Raw genomic sequence first — 17644 nt, 5'->3', positions numbered from 1 at the left:
AATTATAGGATTTTTTATTTTCTACAATTATTCCAAACAAAGTATGTATAAAAAATTAACTTGAAACTAATTACGATTAGAAAACTAGTTTTAAGGGGGTTGTCATAATTCAATAACTAAAACTAACTTTGGAATGGCATAAAAAAAAGTTCCATCGAGTTCCACTTAGATTTTTTTTTATAGTATTGGGCATATCTTTTCCTATAAATTTTGTAAAAATCAGATGCATAAAATTGCATATTTCGCTTTGGTGTGAGGTTTTATCATAGGTAAAAAAAAAGGTAAAATGTTGTATAACTTTGCCAGGAAACAACAAACCTATACACTACCCTCAACAAAAATATGGGATTTTTAATTATCTTCAATTATTCCAAACAAGGTATGCATAAAAAAATAACTCGAAACAAGTTATAAATAAAAAACTGATTCTAAGGGGGTTGCCATAAAAACGCTTTGTATATCCGAAACGGCGCGACCTACACTTTTGGTATATTTGACAAAGTAAATTATTTTCAATAATTCTAAAACTTTGCAGAAGAAAAAAAATTTCTATCTCTTCAGAAAAAAAAGTTATGGTTATATTTTTTCTCAAAGTAGGCCATGAACAATTAGGGATAGAATCAAATTACGCGGTATACATTTGTGAATAATTTCTTAAAAGCAACTATATGCATTAAAAGAACGGTTTGGCAGCTACTGATTTATGTCCACGTTTTTATTGATTCGAACCTCTGTGCGACAGTCGGTTAAAACTTTGTATGCAAAAACCGGATAAATACATTTGTTTTGGAGGAACCGGTTAAGTTTTTGTCCGGATTTTGCATTCAAAGTTATTTCGTCCGGTTCTTGCAGAAAAGATGATTTTAAACGATTCTTGCATTGCAAAATCCATGTCCGGTTTTTGCTCTCAATGTTTTTATTCGATTTTTGCATTCAAAAATACTTAAATAGGTTTTCCAAACTAAGTTTCGCTTATTCGATTTTTGCTTTCATCCATTCATATAGAAAGGCTATACAATCACTGTGAAAACCGAGTTTTGAACCTTGGAGCCAAGTGTCATATACCATTCGACCCAGCTCGTCTGATACGCAAAATATCTGCGGGTTTGTATGCATGTGTGTATGTAACAAAAATGTGCACTCGATTTTCTGGGAAATTACTGACCGGTTTTCACAAACTTTTATTCAAATGAAAGGTCTCTCAGTGCCAGTGCCATCGAACTCAATTTTCTCAAAGACCGCATAATCAGTTTTTAATCAGCTTAGATTCAAATGAAAGACTCCATAACCTGTTATTGAATTTCATCCTGATCCGACTTTCGGTTCCGGAGTAACGAGGTAAAATGAGCAAAAAATTGAAAAACTTTCACTGGATTTTCTCAATGACCGTTTAATCAATTTTTACAAGTTCAGGTTCAAATGAAAGGTTTTACAATCCCATAGAACTCTTTCTAATTTCATCCGGATACGACTTCTAGTTCCGGAATTACAGACTGAAAAGTATAAACATTACATGACACTGAAAAAACGAACAAACTACTTTCTTCTAGGTTTATAATTCTTCAATTGAACCGGTTTAAGATTTGGGATTTTTGGCTTACCGGATCCTCGTTCCCGGCTCCGGAAGTATCGAGAAAAATGATCGTGTACTCCAAACCTGAAATCACTAACTAAAATTTCTCAGAAACGGCTGAGTAGATTTTCACAAACTTAGATTCAAATGAAAGGTATTATTTTACCATGAGTAAGTGTAGCATTTCGTCGGGATCCGATTGGTTCCGGAAATACAAGGTTTAGTGTGTATGAAATTGCAACCCGTTTATTTAGAGCGATAATGCCAAATAAGGAAAAGTTTCCGGTTCAGGAAGTTCCGGAAATAGTGCACAAAATCTCAAAAACGGCAGAGTATATTTTCACAAACTTAGACTCAAATGAAAGGATTTATGATCTCATACTCTGCTTCTGACTTTTGTTCGGATGCGACCTCCGGTTCCGGAACGACAGGGTAAAGCGTGTTTGAAATTTATAGCGTCATGTAGAGCGAAAATGTAAAAGTGAAACGAAGAATTTATTAACAACTTTGCTCAAAACTGTTAATAAATTGAAAATTCAAGATAAAAAAAAGCTTTTGTTTTTTTTGTTTCGATTATAGAGGTTTTAACCTTTAAGGTCATTCGCCTTAAAATTTCTGGTTCAAATTGTTGAACCAGACTCGTACCTGTTGGATTCGAATTCAAATATCCGAATGTAATCAGTAAAGTAATATTGTGCTACCTAGAAGCGTAACGAAATTTTTAGCAAATTCGAAAATTTCTAGCGTTTTTTTTTCTGTAACGGATAATAAACCATCTATCGGCATCCACTCTGAAGAACCTTACACCCTACTGAAATTTAGTCATAGCGAAATGTTTTCTCATTCTTCTGGTTTTAAATAATTACTCGAACGGTCGTCTCCTGTCAAAAATTCTGCTTCGAATCGGATGTTGCTCGATTGCTCATTGTTTTAGTTTTGTGAAAAATGATAACATGAGAGATACTGATTGGTTTTTTTGCACTGCTAATAGAACCGTTCAAAAATTTGATACCAACATTGCAAATCTACTGTAAAATTTGAACTGAGTCTCACGCAGTCTGGCCATTGGAAAAATTACCTGCGATTCCTTTTGAGTTGTGTGATGAACAGAATAAAATTTGGATTCCATTAACGAATTTTTTAGTCAATTATTAACTGTCGACTATTTCTTTCGCCTAAACACCCCTACCGTCACGGACATTAATGTGCGTATCACCCGTTCATTTCCCGATAGGCATAACGCGCATATGATCGCGATGTTTGTGTACCAATGCTGTCGCTGCAGCTCAGCATATCATAACAACATAGTACGTGTGTACTATAATGTATATATGTGCGACATACGAAAGAGAAAGAGAGCAAGAGAAATTGCACATGAAACACCGACGTGAAGATTTTTCGGGGTCTGCAATAAGTCTTGTCGTCCTCGTGTTTCGTATGCCGCCCACTGACCCCTGCACACCTCGCTTCCATTCCAAAAGCAGGTGACCCTCTCTTTTTCCGCATGTTTCCCATATGCCTGAACGCGCTGCAGTCCGTTGGCACCAACACAGACCTGCCTTTGTTTTTGTTGTTTCTGCCGCCGAGAGGTCAACAAACTTTGCGAAAAATATGAATTCACTGGGACTCCGAGCGTTGGTTGGCGGGAAGCGAGAGCGGAACTGCAGACACTGCAGGGTCGGGACATCCCACTCTTCCAGTCCTGTTCCCTTTATCGGATCGTCTAACTCCGGAAAGGCCTTTTCATGCCCATACTCGCTGCCTGACAGCAGCAGCGGCATTGGCCCACTCGAAACCAATTTGGTCCGTGTTGGCTGGCGTGTCGGTGCTCCCCATTGCTGCTTCTGTCTCTCTTCGGCTAAATATTTTTTTCTCGTCTTACGGTGCTGGCCTGGGATACGACGATCATGATGACGGCCAACCACGAGGATGAGTCCGTGTGTGGATGTGAGAATTTGCACTCCGCCGCCGTTGTCAGGCTGGCCGCAGACGATTTCGAATCCATTTCGCGTTTGTTGTCGTTAATTCTGTTGCATTTTGTGCCATTCCACTCATTCCTTCAATTCCCAGTCTTACCAGACTGCTGGAGATAAACAATCTGGTCTTGCTGGGATGATGATTTTTCTCGTCGACCTACCAGGATTTGTGAGGTGCAGATGCTGTAACATCACTAACGTAGACTCAGGATTTACCTGTAACCAGCGAGTAAAACGTTTGTAGATTAGAGGCCACGATTTTCTTTTCTTTTCGATTCGAATTAATGAAATTTTTACGACTTTTTTAAACTGCTGCATCTTTAGCGAAATGCGGTATTCAGGAAAAACTAGAGAAAACTAGTTCAGTCATCATTGAATAGAAGTATATTATATTGAAATCAAATATTTTCTATTGATAAAATTAGTTTTTCATAAAAGATTTGATTTGAATTTAAATTCACGTTATATTCAAATCAATTTTGAGTCACCACCAGATATATTATTGTATAGAACAAGCGTGCCAAGCACATAATGTATAGCCATTTTAGTGTAGGTGAAATAAGGTACAATGGATGTACAAATCGATGTTTTTGGCTGTCGCTGTTTGAGTCATTTGTTTCGAACTATTAATCCACCATTTATTCAATAGGAATAAAATGCAGAGCCTTTACTCATTCTGATTTCATCACTATCGAGGAATGGTTATAATTCTTTCAAAATATTCTTTTCTGATTGCTAATTAGTTGATCAGTTGGTGGTCTTGAAAATGTCTCAGTAGAAATCGATCGGCATATGTTTTATTCGAATAACAGTTGAATTAAGCTCCAACAGTTGAATTAACAACTTATTGTAAAGAATGATTGATATTGCGGTAATAAGTTTTAGCGCAAGGAAGAACGATGAATATCGAATTTATTTATACCTAATCAGTCGATAAGAGATTGTAAGAAAAATAACAAACAAATAGATTCCAATAGATAATTTTACAGATATTTTGGTAACTTATCATACTCTTTAAAGCCTTTCGAGAAAGATTGAAGTGAGCATATTTTATGATATTATGTTGAAAATTTTCGATTCTCGAAATCTGATTTATAATCATGATACAGTTATATACTCACGAAAAATAGATCCATTGATCAAACGTTCCCCGAATAATCGACGACATTTCGTCTAGCCTGATTCTAGTAAGGAAAAATATAATAAGACATTGTATATAAAAAAAGGTTAAATATCTCTAAGGAACGATCTCACCAGTATCCTGTTTCACCTATTCGCATTGCTGTAAAAACGCGAGATGACACACCACTACTGAAAAAAATAAAATGAAATAAGCACTCGCGGATGGGTTTACCGCAGAACAATTTTAGAGTTTCAGCTTGAATCACACGATTGACTTGTAAATTTTCAAACATTCCATATAAATCCTATAACACCGACAATGATATGCAGACAGCGCTTCGATCGGTTGACGTCGTTTAATTTTGGCCGACAAATGCAATACACAATAAATAAATCTTTTAACCCTTTTCACTAATCAACACAACAACTTGCCACAGCAACACTATCACTCAAAAAATTGTTTCGACCAATTACTTCACTATAAGTTGTTTGATACTCGTTGAAATTGGATTTTTTTTAGAACAACATACTCCCAGTGATGCCAACTCTCCCGATTATCAATCGACAATTTTTTTAATATAAATCTTATAAATTCGAAGAATTAACAACAGAAAACACGATTAAAACATTTTTTTTTCTTTTCGAACTTTTGAAGTTATGCCGTTTTTTAAGCGAATAAACAAAGACTGTGTGTATATTATTAACATTATTGTAACACATCAATCAATAAATCGTGTTACTGATACACAGATGGCGCTATCTTTGTCAAATCCATATGACGTTTATAAGGTACCAACTTTGAAATTGGTGAAATTTCATGACATTCAGAAAGCTACTTTTGTAATTGTATAGAATCAAAACAACTTCGTTAATTTATTATTGCCTCTTGGTGGAAAAAATACTGCGCAAGCTTAACAATGGCTTCAAAAGTGTTTTCCAGACTATGTTTCTTCAAAAAGAACGTTTACAAGAAAAAAAGATCTTTTCGAAGTGGATCGACTGTGAGATGAAAAACAATAGCGTGTTTTTTTTTTTCATACAGAACAGTGTTTGGCCATGTTCACAAGCAATAAGTCGATATGTGGCAATGGATGAAACATGGATCCATCGCTCCACTCCAAAATCAAAAAGATCATCATCTGAGTTGACTGCTAGCCGATGAACCATGTGCGAAGCATCCAAAGGTACAACAGTCTGCTGAGAAGGTTATGGCTTCAGTATGTTGGGATGCACATGGTATAATCCAGGGGTGGAAATAAGCAGTGATGGTCCAGCACACGAGCCAGCTCTCATACAGTCCGTGTGCTGTACCTTTTTAAAAATACGCACACTAAGTCTAAAGCACACGCTCGTGTGCCGTGTTGCTACTAGATCGAGAGTCGTATGCTTCGAAGAACCAGCTCGCGATGCTGGCTCATCTGCTGGCTCATGAGCTGGAATGGGGAGCTAGCTCGTGAGCTGACTCATGTGCTAGCTCACGAGCTGAGTTGAGTGTCCGTTTTTTTTTATTTAATAATACATATAATATAATTTTTAAGCACACAGTGTCCGCTCTTGTATTGTCTCTTGTCAGTAGGTGGACTATACAAATAGCACACGCTCATGAGTCTGGTTTGAAAAGCACATCCTACGAGTTTAATAGGCACACACTGCAGGTATAGAGCAGCTCGTGTGCTGAGCTCGGACATCACTGGAAATAAGCAAATTTTTTGATTCACAGTAAATAAAGATAGTCAGTATTATCATTTCATATTACATATTTATTACAAATAATCGCAACTTTAGTTTTGTCACCCAATTTTTTAATTCACGGTGTTCAGTTTTTTTTATTCACAATCTGAAATCTTGATTCACATTTTCATGCGCAAAATTGGCTTATTTCCATTTTTATACTATAATCTTCATCTATCAATCAACTCCAATGAAGAAGCAATTGCTGAATGTAAAGCCTATTTGAGGCAAAAGATAAATCCTTCTACAAGCAAAGCATCGAGATGTTATAGAAGCGTGGGAATGATTGAATTACTTTAAAAGGAGATTACACTGATGAATAAAATTGGTTTTTGGCAAAAAAGTGTGGTGTAGTGCCTTTCTCATTAACATTTCACGAGAATTTGATGCAAGATTCATATTGGACATTTTGAATACTGGTTTCCGAAACCGGAATCCGGAGACTGTCGTAGTTGCATTTAGTTTTGAAATAAAAAAAACATACGTATCGAATATTTTTAAATTCTAGGCCGAACCAATAAGTTGATGATAAAAAAAAGTTATAGTGCAAATTCTATGTGGAATGCCCTGAACATACGACTCTCTGTTCAACTGTATTGTCTTTCAAGTAGTGTTTCATGTTTCAACTTCAACATATAACGAATTTTGATGGAAAAAAAACAGCTCAACACAATTTTCATTGGATAACTATCTGTTTGCCAAACTCAAAAAATAATCCGATGAAGGAGATTCTGCAAACACTTTTTTCGAGAAAAAAGATAAATTGTTCCATCGGAAAATTATTAAAAGCGCTAGACTGATTGTGTTGCTCTTGAAGGAGGCTATGTCGATGAGTTAAATTTCGCCAAAAAAGTGTATTAGTGTAGTCCCGGGAATTATTGATATATTATTTCTTTTAATTTGTTTCATATTTTCTATGACCATTAATCTAAACACAAAGCTAAATAAACAAAGGCAGGCACTATTTTCCATACCGCCATCCATGGGAATAAAAAAAAGAAGAACATTCTCATTTACGAATTTAGAGGCATATATCATTGAATATCAAACATTACAAAAATATACCACATGTGCATCAAAAGCTTTCTGTCCCCAGTAACAGATGAATTGAAAATAAACTATATCATAAAGTATATTCTACGATGGCTTAGAAATACACTGTTTGAAAAATCTCTCTATTCTATAGAAATGTTTGTTTGTTATGTAATTTTCCATCGCAAAGCTGAAACCAGGCTTTGGTGGGGTGAAATTATGAAATTGTTTATTTTTCAGCGATCAGTTTGTTCCACTTTATGTTATGTATATACCAACTCTCATTATGCGCTGCAGTGTAGGTGATGCTGAAGTTAAACAATCGAATGATAAAGGGTAGTAATCAATAGGTTCGCAAACTAACAGCACAATAAACCATAAGCCGCAACTAAATTGCGTTCTGATTTCTATCATAACAACTCCTGTATGCGTGCTTTGATCTATATTGCAACTAGAGTTGCCAGGTAACTTCATTGGAAATCTCTATTTACCGTTGGAACAAGAGGTTATAGCCGGATAAGCATGTCAAATCTGCCCCAAGAGAAAATTCATGTCGTTATACAACATTTGAATGAGCTTGAACTGGAGACAATTTTCCAAAATTTCAACATTTTAACCGCCATGTTGACAGAGCTTGAGTGGTTCTATTGATTTTCCAAGCTTGAATGGTTCTATATGATCTTTAAAGCAAGCGTTCCATCGACAAATTTGTAAAAAATCAGGGTGCCGAGAAGGTTTACGATTTGTGGTAAATTCTTCGAAACTGTATTTTTGCAATAAAATAACCAAATCCTTTGAAATATGTTCTTCCACACTTCCGATTTTGGTAACTCTTTGAATTTTTCAGTAATGAATAAATAACGAGTCCATTTTTTTGTGTGGACGACCACAATGTTTTTTTTTTTTTAATTAATAATCCACTGTGTGTTTCCATTGAAGCTTCATTAGAAGGAAACGCATGGTGTTCAGTTCTAGTAGTTATGTGCCATGCACTTCCTTCTAATAGAACTTTGATGGAGACACATGTTTGAAGGATATTTTCCTAAAAAAACTCAGAAATTGGGGTTTTCCACTTAAAAAAAGAAACTGAAGCACTTCAACGTGACCAAAACTAATACATTTATTACTAAATGGAATCGTACTAAAAACTACTACTACTAGTGTGAAAAAGTGTTTCAGAATTTTTAAAGTAATTTTGTGAGCAAGAAATACATCTTCAAAATATTTTAAAAGAATTTTAAACCTTCCTGGTATTTCCTAAAACATCTATAAAATGTTTGGTCTTCATTCCAAGCTCCTTCAAATATAACGAAATGAATTACTTTTCAGGGTAGGTTTAACATGATTACCCGCTATTACCTGTCGGCTAGCTGAAGAATGTATTTCATGCAATGTTGTTTTTTTTTCCAAAATAAACATTAATAATTCATTCAAATAATCTCGTAGCTGTTCAATTCTTGTATAATAAAAGATATTTGCAAACAAAAAACTTTAAAAATGACCTCTGCATTGGCAGTGATCAGGTCTTCTAAGATTAATTTTTTGTGACACACTTTCAAACGGGTCCAATTTACTATTCAATCAGAATGGTTGAAAGTTGTGGAAAAGATGATTTTACAATTTGATTCCATATGTTTTCTTAAATTCAAGCGTAGTTTTTGATAATATACAAAAATGCAGGAAAACTATTTACTCCAACTTCCTCAAAAGTTAAAGGGTCAGCAGGCCACCAAAAAGAGTTATCGTGCAGTTGATTACTGTGATGGTGGACCAATTCATAGAGCACTGGTTGTGCAAGTCAGTCGTCGTACGTTCGAGTCTTGACCTGGAACAGCTCTTTGAGTCGATTCTGTGGGCTAAGGATCAGCTACTAAAAAAACTCAGTCAAAATATTTGACAATTTGATGCGCCTTTGTTATTTTCAGATGACTTTTCATCAGCTGATAATTACTGTGTATTATTGTTTACACTTCATTCTATTAATCAGTAATTTTTAAGAGTCGAAACCTTTCTTTGCAAAAGCGCAAGGAGATCGTGTTCAAAAGCTTAATTACATTTATCAAAACGTAATATGACTTTGGAATTATATCTCGCGTCCTTATTCTTCAAATAATTTTTTTTCTAGGTTAGTATGACTGTCAGTGACATCTGTGTCATGTGTCATGTCAAAATATTCATTAGTGCACGTCTGTCTTCCTCAAGTATTAAAAGTGCAATCGGCGATTTTTACAATGAGTGAAATTAATATTCTGCAATATTCTGACGGTATTTCATTGCCATTTATGTTCGAAAGTGCAAAACCAGAACAATCCACGCCACCAGTGTTTTTCAATGAAAAACGCTATTTAATTATGGAGGAGTGGTGCACTCCGAATTCCTTCCGACCGGCCAAACTGTCAACAAAGAATACTATTTGAGTATTATGCGACATTTGCGCGAAGCTATTCGTAAAAAGAGGCCGGCATTATGGGCCGACAACTCTTGGTTTTTGCACTACGATAATGCACCGTGGCATACTGCATTGATTTTTTGGGATTTTTTCGCCAAAAATTCAACCAATATCGCTCCGCAACCACCCTATGAGCCTGATTTAGCTCCATGTGACTTCTCATGCGGAAAACTCATGCGACCGCTCCGGGGAAATCGTTTTGAGTCAATTGAAGACATCAAATGTGTGATCATCGGAGCAGTTCGTAACGCGATTCGGAAGTATGGTGAGGAGTTTATTTATCAGGCTAAGGAAAAATCCAAATGTAAATATGGCCCTGGGAACCAAAACTTACACTAGGAAATCGTGCAAGCTACTATCCGTAAAAAGAGTGCTTCTGCACGAGCCGAAAATCTGGGCACATTTAAAAGTTTCGTCGATCAAGCAAAGACACAAAATGGACTGAGTAAAGTTTTCAGTCCATTTTGTGTCAGATCAGTAAAAGCAACAAAAAAAAGAAGTGAAAAATAAACCAAGGGTCCGCAAGTTATACGATAAACTACTGCACGTAAAATCGACTAGGGTAATCAAGGGGATGATCAATCCTACTTGAGATTCAATTCAATTCAAACGATGCTTCCGGGCGACAAATTCTACATGCTAGATAAAATATTGAAGGTGACAATAAGTCGGTTCAGAGAAACTCGGTGAAAAAGCAACGGTTTGGAAAGCAATTTGTAAGTGTGGAATTTGACTTCAGTGCATAACACGAAAGATGTTGACAGCCAACGGTAAAAAAGGAAATGGGATCCATGAAACTATGCCCAGATTAGACCAACTGAAACTGTTTGGTTCCTGCAAAGGCAGATTTGCAAAAACCATGTCCTGATTCCATTACAACTTCCGAAAAAGACTTACAAAGAATATCTGTGCTGAAGCAGAGTGTAAGATTAAAAGTCTGTTCGTTGGCGTACAAATATTTGGATCTCGGAAATGTCACGTCAAACTGTAGAATTCTGTGATCTTTTTTTTTGTTTCAGCTATAGAGGTTAACCTTAAAGTCATCACCTCTTCGGGCCAGAAAAACTACTATGACCCATCACGCAATACCCGTCCCCTAATATTGAGTTTTGCTTTAGGCAAACTTATTTAAAGATATATTTCCTTGCCAAGTTTTCTGTGTGATTCTCGAACGAAAGTAGATGGTTGGGTTTGGTCTAAAAAAATCAGTTCTGCAAAATCACAACTAACATTGATTAATATCAGCTGGTATTATATTTTAAAATCTCCCACATCGTCAAACGGCATTTTTTCTACTTATACATTACATGATGCAGCGTTTTTTACCAAAATTTCATTAAGTTTATCTATTTATGTATCATTCGCGAAACAAAAATTAAATTACAGACCAAACTGAACAATTTTGACAATGACACGAGATACGATTCACTCGTGATCAGTTAAAAACAGTGTTGCCAAAAAAGGTACCAGCAAAAAATCACCCTTTAGTACTAGTATTCTGAAACTTAGCCCATTTTCAGTTAGGGGCTGTCCATAAAAGACGTCACGCCGCAAGGGGGAGGGGGATGTTTCATAAAACGTGACCTTTTGAGACAGGGGGAAGGGGGGGAGGTTTTTGGAATGTGACGTCCAATATTTTCAATGAGCGCATTTTGGAAATACCTAATTATATTACTGTTTTGCCCTATTTCCTGAAAAAAATTCCACAATAAACGTTAACATTCTATAGGAAAACGTGTACTCGTTGATGTAAAACTTCTTCTTGTAAATTCGGAAATGAGTGATGCAGGAAATCATTTCTTTTGTGATTAGTAAAAGTGCACGGAGGAGCGAGTAAATTTGCTAAATTAACAAATTTTGCCTAATATGAGTAAAATAGAAAAAGATGCTTTCAAACGGTTTAACTTAAGTTATGCACTGAAAATTTTTTCAGTGATTTAATTTTCTTGCATTGATAATAGTATATCATAAGAATTTCTCTTATCTGATTCTGATGCAGTTTACTCAATTGTACTCCATTTGAAAAAGGGCGGGAGATCAACGATTTCAGACGTAGATCATGTCATGTCTTATCTTGATCATATGTAATTTTCCTCCACCAACATCAAAGCTCATCGAATCATCCAATGATTGAACTTACATAAATCAAGAATCATTTCAGCTCAAAATCACTACCCATTGTGTGACGGAAGATCAGTACCGATATTGATCGATGTGATTTAAAATTCACTGATCAACTGATCATGAAAAGATTCTCCGGCAGTGATCTCGTTTTGATGAGGTTTTGGTCTCTACTTTCTCAGCCCTGTATGCTACACAAAGGAAATATTATTCTTTACCTAAAACAATAATATATCTGTGTACCCCTAGGAGGAATAAAACAGATGATTAAAATGTTTCATCAATTCCAACCAAATACTTTTGTTAATTTTTATAATTGATATTAATAAAATAATTCCGATGATTTTGTAGTTTTAGGGATATTTTTTAATCTAATGACAGCATGTAATAAATCGATTTTTCCCTCATATTTGTATGGTTTGTCATACATATTGAGATGAATTTTTTTTATTTTGAATTCGTGACATGTGACATAGGGGGGGGGATGCTTCTGTGACAATTTGTGACAAAGGGGGATGGGGAGTCAAAAATTGTCAAAAAAACGTGACGTCTTATATGGACAGCCCCTTATAGCACTGAACTCGGAACTTGAACTCCGAATCTGGATAAAGGAACTGAATTCATTTCTGGGTTAGCCAAATTTTGTGCTAGGGCACATAACCGTTTTTATTATTTTTTCTGAATTCAGTTATTATTATTTTTACGTTTCGTCTTTGACTCATCAGTGCAGAGCAGTTCAAATTGAACTGCTTAGTGCTAAACTCGGCAGTTCAATTTGAACCGCTAAGCAGACGTAAAGTTTCTGCTACTTACAGAACACTTTTTGTTTTGCAACGAAGTGCAATGTCTTTTCAATTTGAACTGCTCTGCACTGATGAGTCAAAGACGAAACGTAAAAATAATAAAAACGTTTATGTGCCCTAGCACAAAATTTGGCTAACCCTGAAATGACCAAACCTGCATCGGCCAGAAATAGTCGAAAACACGTTTTCGTTCGGCACGTTAGAAAAGACATTGCTCTTCGTTGCAAAACAAAAAGTGTTCTGTAAGTAGCAGAAACTTTACGTCTGCTTAGCGGTTCAAATTGAACTGCCGAGTTTAGCACTAAGCAGTTCAATTTGAACTGCTCTGCACTGATGAGTCAAAGACGAAACGTAACAATAATAATAACTGAATTCAGATCCAGAATTCAAGTTCCAAATATGATTCCGGCATGCAGACTTTGAAATCTGGGCATGAGTTCTGACTGAATTCAGGAATGAGATTAGAAGATTAAATTTAGGAAATATATTCTGGTTCAGAAGACTGTTCTAAAATTCAGCTTTGGAGTGCAGATTTAACCTGAATCTTGTTCCTGAATTATAAATCAAAATTCTGAATTCGAATTCCGAAAATGGATTGAGAAACTAAATTCAATTCCAAAATCATGTCGAGAAACCATTTCAAGAATTCAGAATTACCATTCTGTTTCAGAGTCATAATTTCAATTTCCGAACCTGTAATCTAGAACTAAAATTCTAAACCTAAAACTAAGATCAGAATTTACGTAGAGCAGATTTAGAATTTCGTTCCAGAATCCATTCCAAAATTCAGTTCCCGATTCCAGGTCGAGTACTCAGAAGCTGAATGCGATGAGTTTATCTTATTGATTCCAAAAATTTGGGAGAATCTAATGTTTGAGTTGTTTATAATCATATCACACCGTTGAAAATTTAATCATAAATTGCCGATAATATTTCTGATGACATTGGGAAAGAATTATGTTGTTGCGTTCAGTACAACTCGAGATATTAACATTTAAGTTCTACCCATTCTTTCAAAGGGCGAAAAAACGCCTAGTAACTTGAGACGTATTCACGTCAAAAAACTTCTGAGGCTGTTTGAACTGTTGGTATGGAATAAAGGCCATCGAAATTTAGGTTTTCTGACATTCCTAAAACACTGATACATAATTAAAACCTTTGGAGTAAATTAATCGGAATTGGATTAAAAAGTATCAAATTTGCTATATAATTATGATCAATTTGTCCTTTTTGTAATAGCTTAGATTTTTAATCGTAATTTTTTGCCATAAACTTGAAAGAAAATCTCAATGAGGAAATAAATTTTCTTTGCAAAAAAAAATCTTTTGAAGAAGCCAATAGTCTCATTCTCTGGTAAAAAGAAACCTAGAACAACATCCTAGTCCGACGGTTTTTGCACCTTTCCCTAGATCTAGATTCATACCGAAGGCTACCTATTAGAGTGTCATTCCGTCGTAGTTCCTCTGCCTCGAGGCCACGGCAGGAAGAGCTCACAAACAACAATCCGAGGTCTAATGTCAATGAACTAAATGCCGGCTACCGTTCGGGAACGCATTTAGAATCATGTTGCAGTTACGGAATAATTACTGCACGGCTCCTGGAAATGTTTCACAATAGCAGAAAGTGTCTGTCTTCCTAAATTGAGCTGCGGATCGCATCTAAATTGCACCGGCACAGACGATCCGTCGACGGTCGAGATATAGTTGATTTGCATAACAATACTGTCTTAGCTTCAGTCAGTCATATTCCGTCCTGTGCTTCGAGCGATAGGAATTGGTTTGTGTGCCTTGAAAAAAATAACAGACAGCAGTGCAGTTCGAATGTTGACTGATGATTCAAGGCACGACTTATCATTCGACATTGGCAATCTCTCTGCCCTGGTTGCTGACCTCCATATCGGGTGCCGTACCGCACAAGAAGCGAACTCGGAGAAGTGTTCGGGTTCTAACATACAGTGTTATGCGGTCTTTGAGACCGTTTGCGATAATTGTCAATATCCATACAATACGAATAAACAATGCAAGAAAAAGTCAGCAATTATTGTATCACTTTCTATTATTTGTTCCTTTTATTTTTGGTCGGAATATCTAACTACTACGGTTGCACCTTGGTAGCAGACAAATATTCCATAAATTACGCTAGACAGCACACCGAGGCCAGATTGCAAGGGAACTGTTACTAACACGGGCTTCCGAAGGAATGAGATAGTAAAACATATTCCACCATGAGCACATTCGTATGTGCCGTGCTCTCGCTGATCCATCGTTAGAAATATCTAAGCCTAGACAATTATTGAGGGCAAATGGACTGTTTCTTATCCCTGTTTAGAATGCCTCGTGGGTATTACCGAACTGAAAATGTACAGCACAACCGTACTCTCATTCACATTTGATGATTTTACCCAAACAAAATTATCGTAATCAGAAATACTGTGCATTTGTCAAATTTTACCCGAACTGTTCTATTTCAATGCGACTTTAGCAGTTGTAATGTAACATAAGATTGTCAAATACTATAACGGATTGCTAATGAAACATTTATTTTTTCTTATCCTTTTCAGATTGCTGCACACCCGTTTTTTGATAAGTATTCGGTGAGTATTTTACTGTTACCTCAAGAATCATATTCGGAAGGTCCGAAATGACTAATCCGGTATAAAAACTCCAATTGCAAATGAAAATTCACATTATCTAATTTGACAATTTTTTATGTTTTTATGGATGAGCTGTTCGAAATTTCGATATTCTGGATGAGCTGTTGTGATATTAACTGTGGGTTAAAATAATGTATTTTCAATTGAATATTTATTAATATTTTCTAATATTGCTACAGAACTATGAAGCTTCTTTGAATACTTGTCTAACAAGTCATTTTAAAAAATCCGACTACTCGCTACAAACTGTATTACAAAATATTTATTTCACGTTACCGACCGACACTTCGAAGTAGTCGCTTTGTCGTGAAGATGAGGTTGTATTCTTTGGAATCATTTTCAAAAATAAATATTTTGCGATGCATTATTGTTCTGATCTATAGGATTTTAATTGTTCTCTCTTCTGAAATTTGAAAAATACGATCGTTTGGAACGATTTTTAATTTTTTTTATCCACCTAGTGGTGAAAAGGAGCTTTACCAATACCATTAATATGAAGAAAAAAATATCGATGCTAGTTCCTTTTGAAAATTGTTGTCCTTTATTCCGATATTTCTAGAACCCGATCTAGTAGTAACCGAAGTAAGTTTGTATGATCATCATCCAAATAGACTCATAAACTAAGCTTTGGACAACATTTTTAACTCCCATAGCCGTACAGATTATGAGTCGGGAGTCGGATCTGAATAAACTTCAATCCCAATTTATGAGATCACATCATTTGAAGTTTGTAAAAACCAACCATGAGTAATCAAAGTCAGTCTAACAGTCACTAACGGTCTATCGTAACCGGAGATGGTGAGCTAACTTAGTCCGCACCCCTTATCGTCATTTTTCCCCATATAATTGCTAAACACGTAGAAAATGCAGTAGACAACAATTCTCATCTATCGATTCCCAACTATTTTGCGATCCACCTGAGGGACTGTCCAGGATCGCGATATAGGACAGGACCTGACTTCTGTTAATCCACTTTCCGAACCAGTTTGGACAAGCCTATGATTGGTTGAAAATGACATATGCAAGTATAATATGTTGAAACAAATATTACTACAGGGCGGTATAAAAAGAGTTGTCCGTATCGTCGGTGTAAGTGTAAGACTTGTTCGTGACAAAATCTGGATACCTCTAAATACGTATATCTCTGGAAATACTTCATCAACTATTCCGCTTACTGATGAACTTTCCATTGTGTAAAATCAACTCTTGGTGTGACTACCTGCTTTTAGATGGCATTTAAGAAAGAGCAAGTGCGAAAAGTAATTATGGAGGAAGGAAATATACCGTAAATAATGCCCAAAGAAGCGCTTGCTACCTTTCCTAAGCAGCCATGACACTCTCTCGCAATTCTGGTCTATTTTGGCATCTAGTCACTACAACAACCATGTTTTGGAATGGTATAAAGCGAAAGTAGTCCATGTTGTACCAAAAGTTAATGTTACGGGGTGCAAAAAAACGTACTTAATCCACCTAGCAGTGAGATGATACCTTTTTTTATCAATCCGCATGTGTTTTTTGCATGAATATTCTTCGGTGTTTCAGTTCTCGTGACATTATTTTAATGACCGTCGATTTAAGCGGTAATTTGAGATTTTAATCACTCATTACTCTGTAATATCGATACTGCAAATCGGATCGACTTTGAATCTAAAAGTGTGACAATCGATTGAAAATTACATGATAAGTCGGAGTAAGTTCCACTTTAGAGTTTACGGTAATTTAAGTAAGTACCTTCCAGGGCCGGTTTGAATTTTAAAAATTCATCATTCTGTAATTCCAGAATCGGAAGTCAGAATTGGATAGTATTAATTAATATTGTCTTTTTTAATTTTTTAGAAAACGATTGAGCTTTGAGGAACGATTCGATACTAGAAACGGAATTCGAAAATCGGTTTAGCTGAAGTCAGATAAATTCACCTGAGTAGCTGTTTAGTTTACATTTTTTTCAAAATGTTTTAAAATCAGTGTAGACATCTTTGAGAAATCGTAGTGCGAATTAAATATTTAGATACCTTCCGAATTGAAAACTGAATATCGCTAAAACTGAAATAAATTTGTTTGGTTATCGACTTTTAAATCTGAAAACCTGATAAACTTGATTAATTTATGTGAAATAGACATTTTTATACTAATCATCCTGTATCCCCTAAACCGGAAGTTGGATCTGACTGAAAAGTAAGATGT

General features: G+C 35.7%; 1 long non-coding RNA gene across 1 annotated transcript in view; it reads left to right on the top strand.

The window, feature by feature from the left end:
- Window positions 1–17644, top strand: part of LOC131428458 (uncharacterized) — a 112169-nt gene that overhangs the window by 72364 nt on the left and 22161 nt on the right. The window contains exon 3 of the long non-coding RNA XR_009229384.1: window positions 15368–15400. This is a non-coding gene — a long non-coding RNA (uncharacterized LOC131428458). The remainder of the gene's footprint in view (window positions 1–15367; window positions 15401–17644) is intronic.

Source organism: Malaya genurostris, chromosome 2 (assembly GCF_030247185.1).
Source record: "Malaya genurostris strain Urasoe2022 chromosome 2, Malgen_1.1, whole genome shotgun sequence".
NCBI classification, from domain to species: domain Eukaryota; kingdom Metazoa; phylum Arthropoda; class Insecta; order Diptera; family Culicidae; genus Malaya; species Malaya genurostris.
This window is presented reverse-complemented; position numbering and strand designations above follow the sequence as displayed.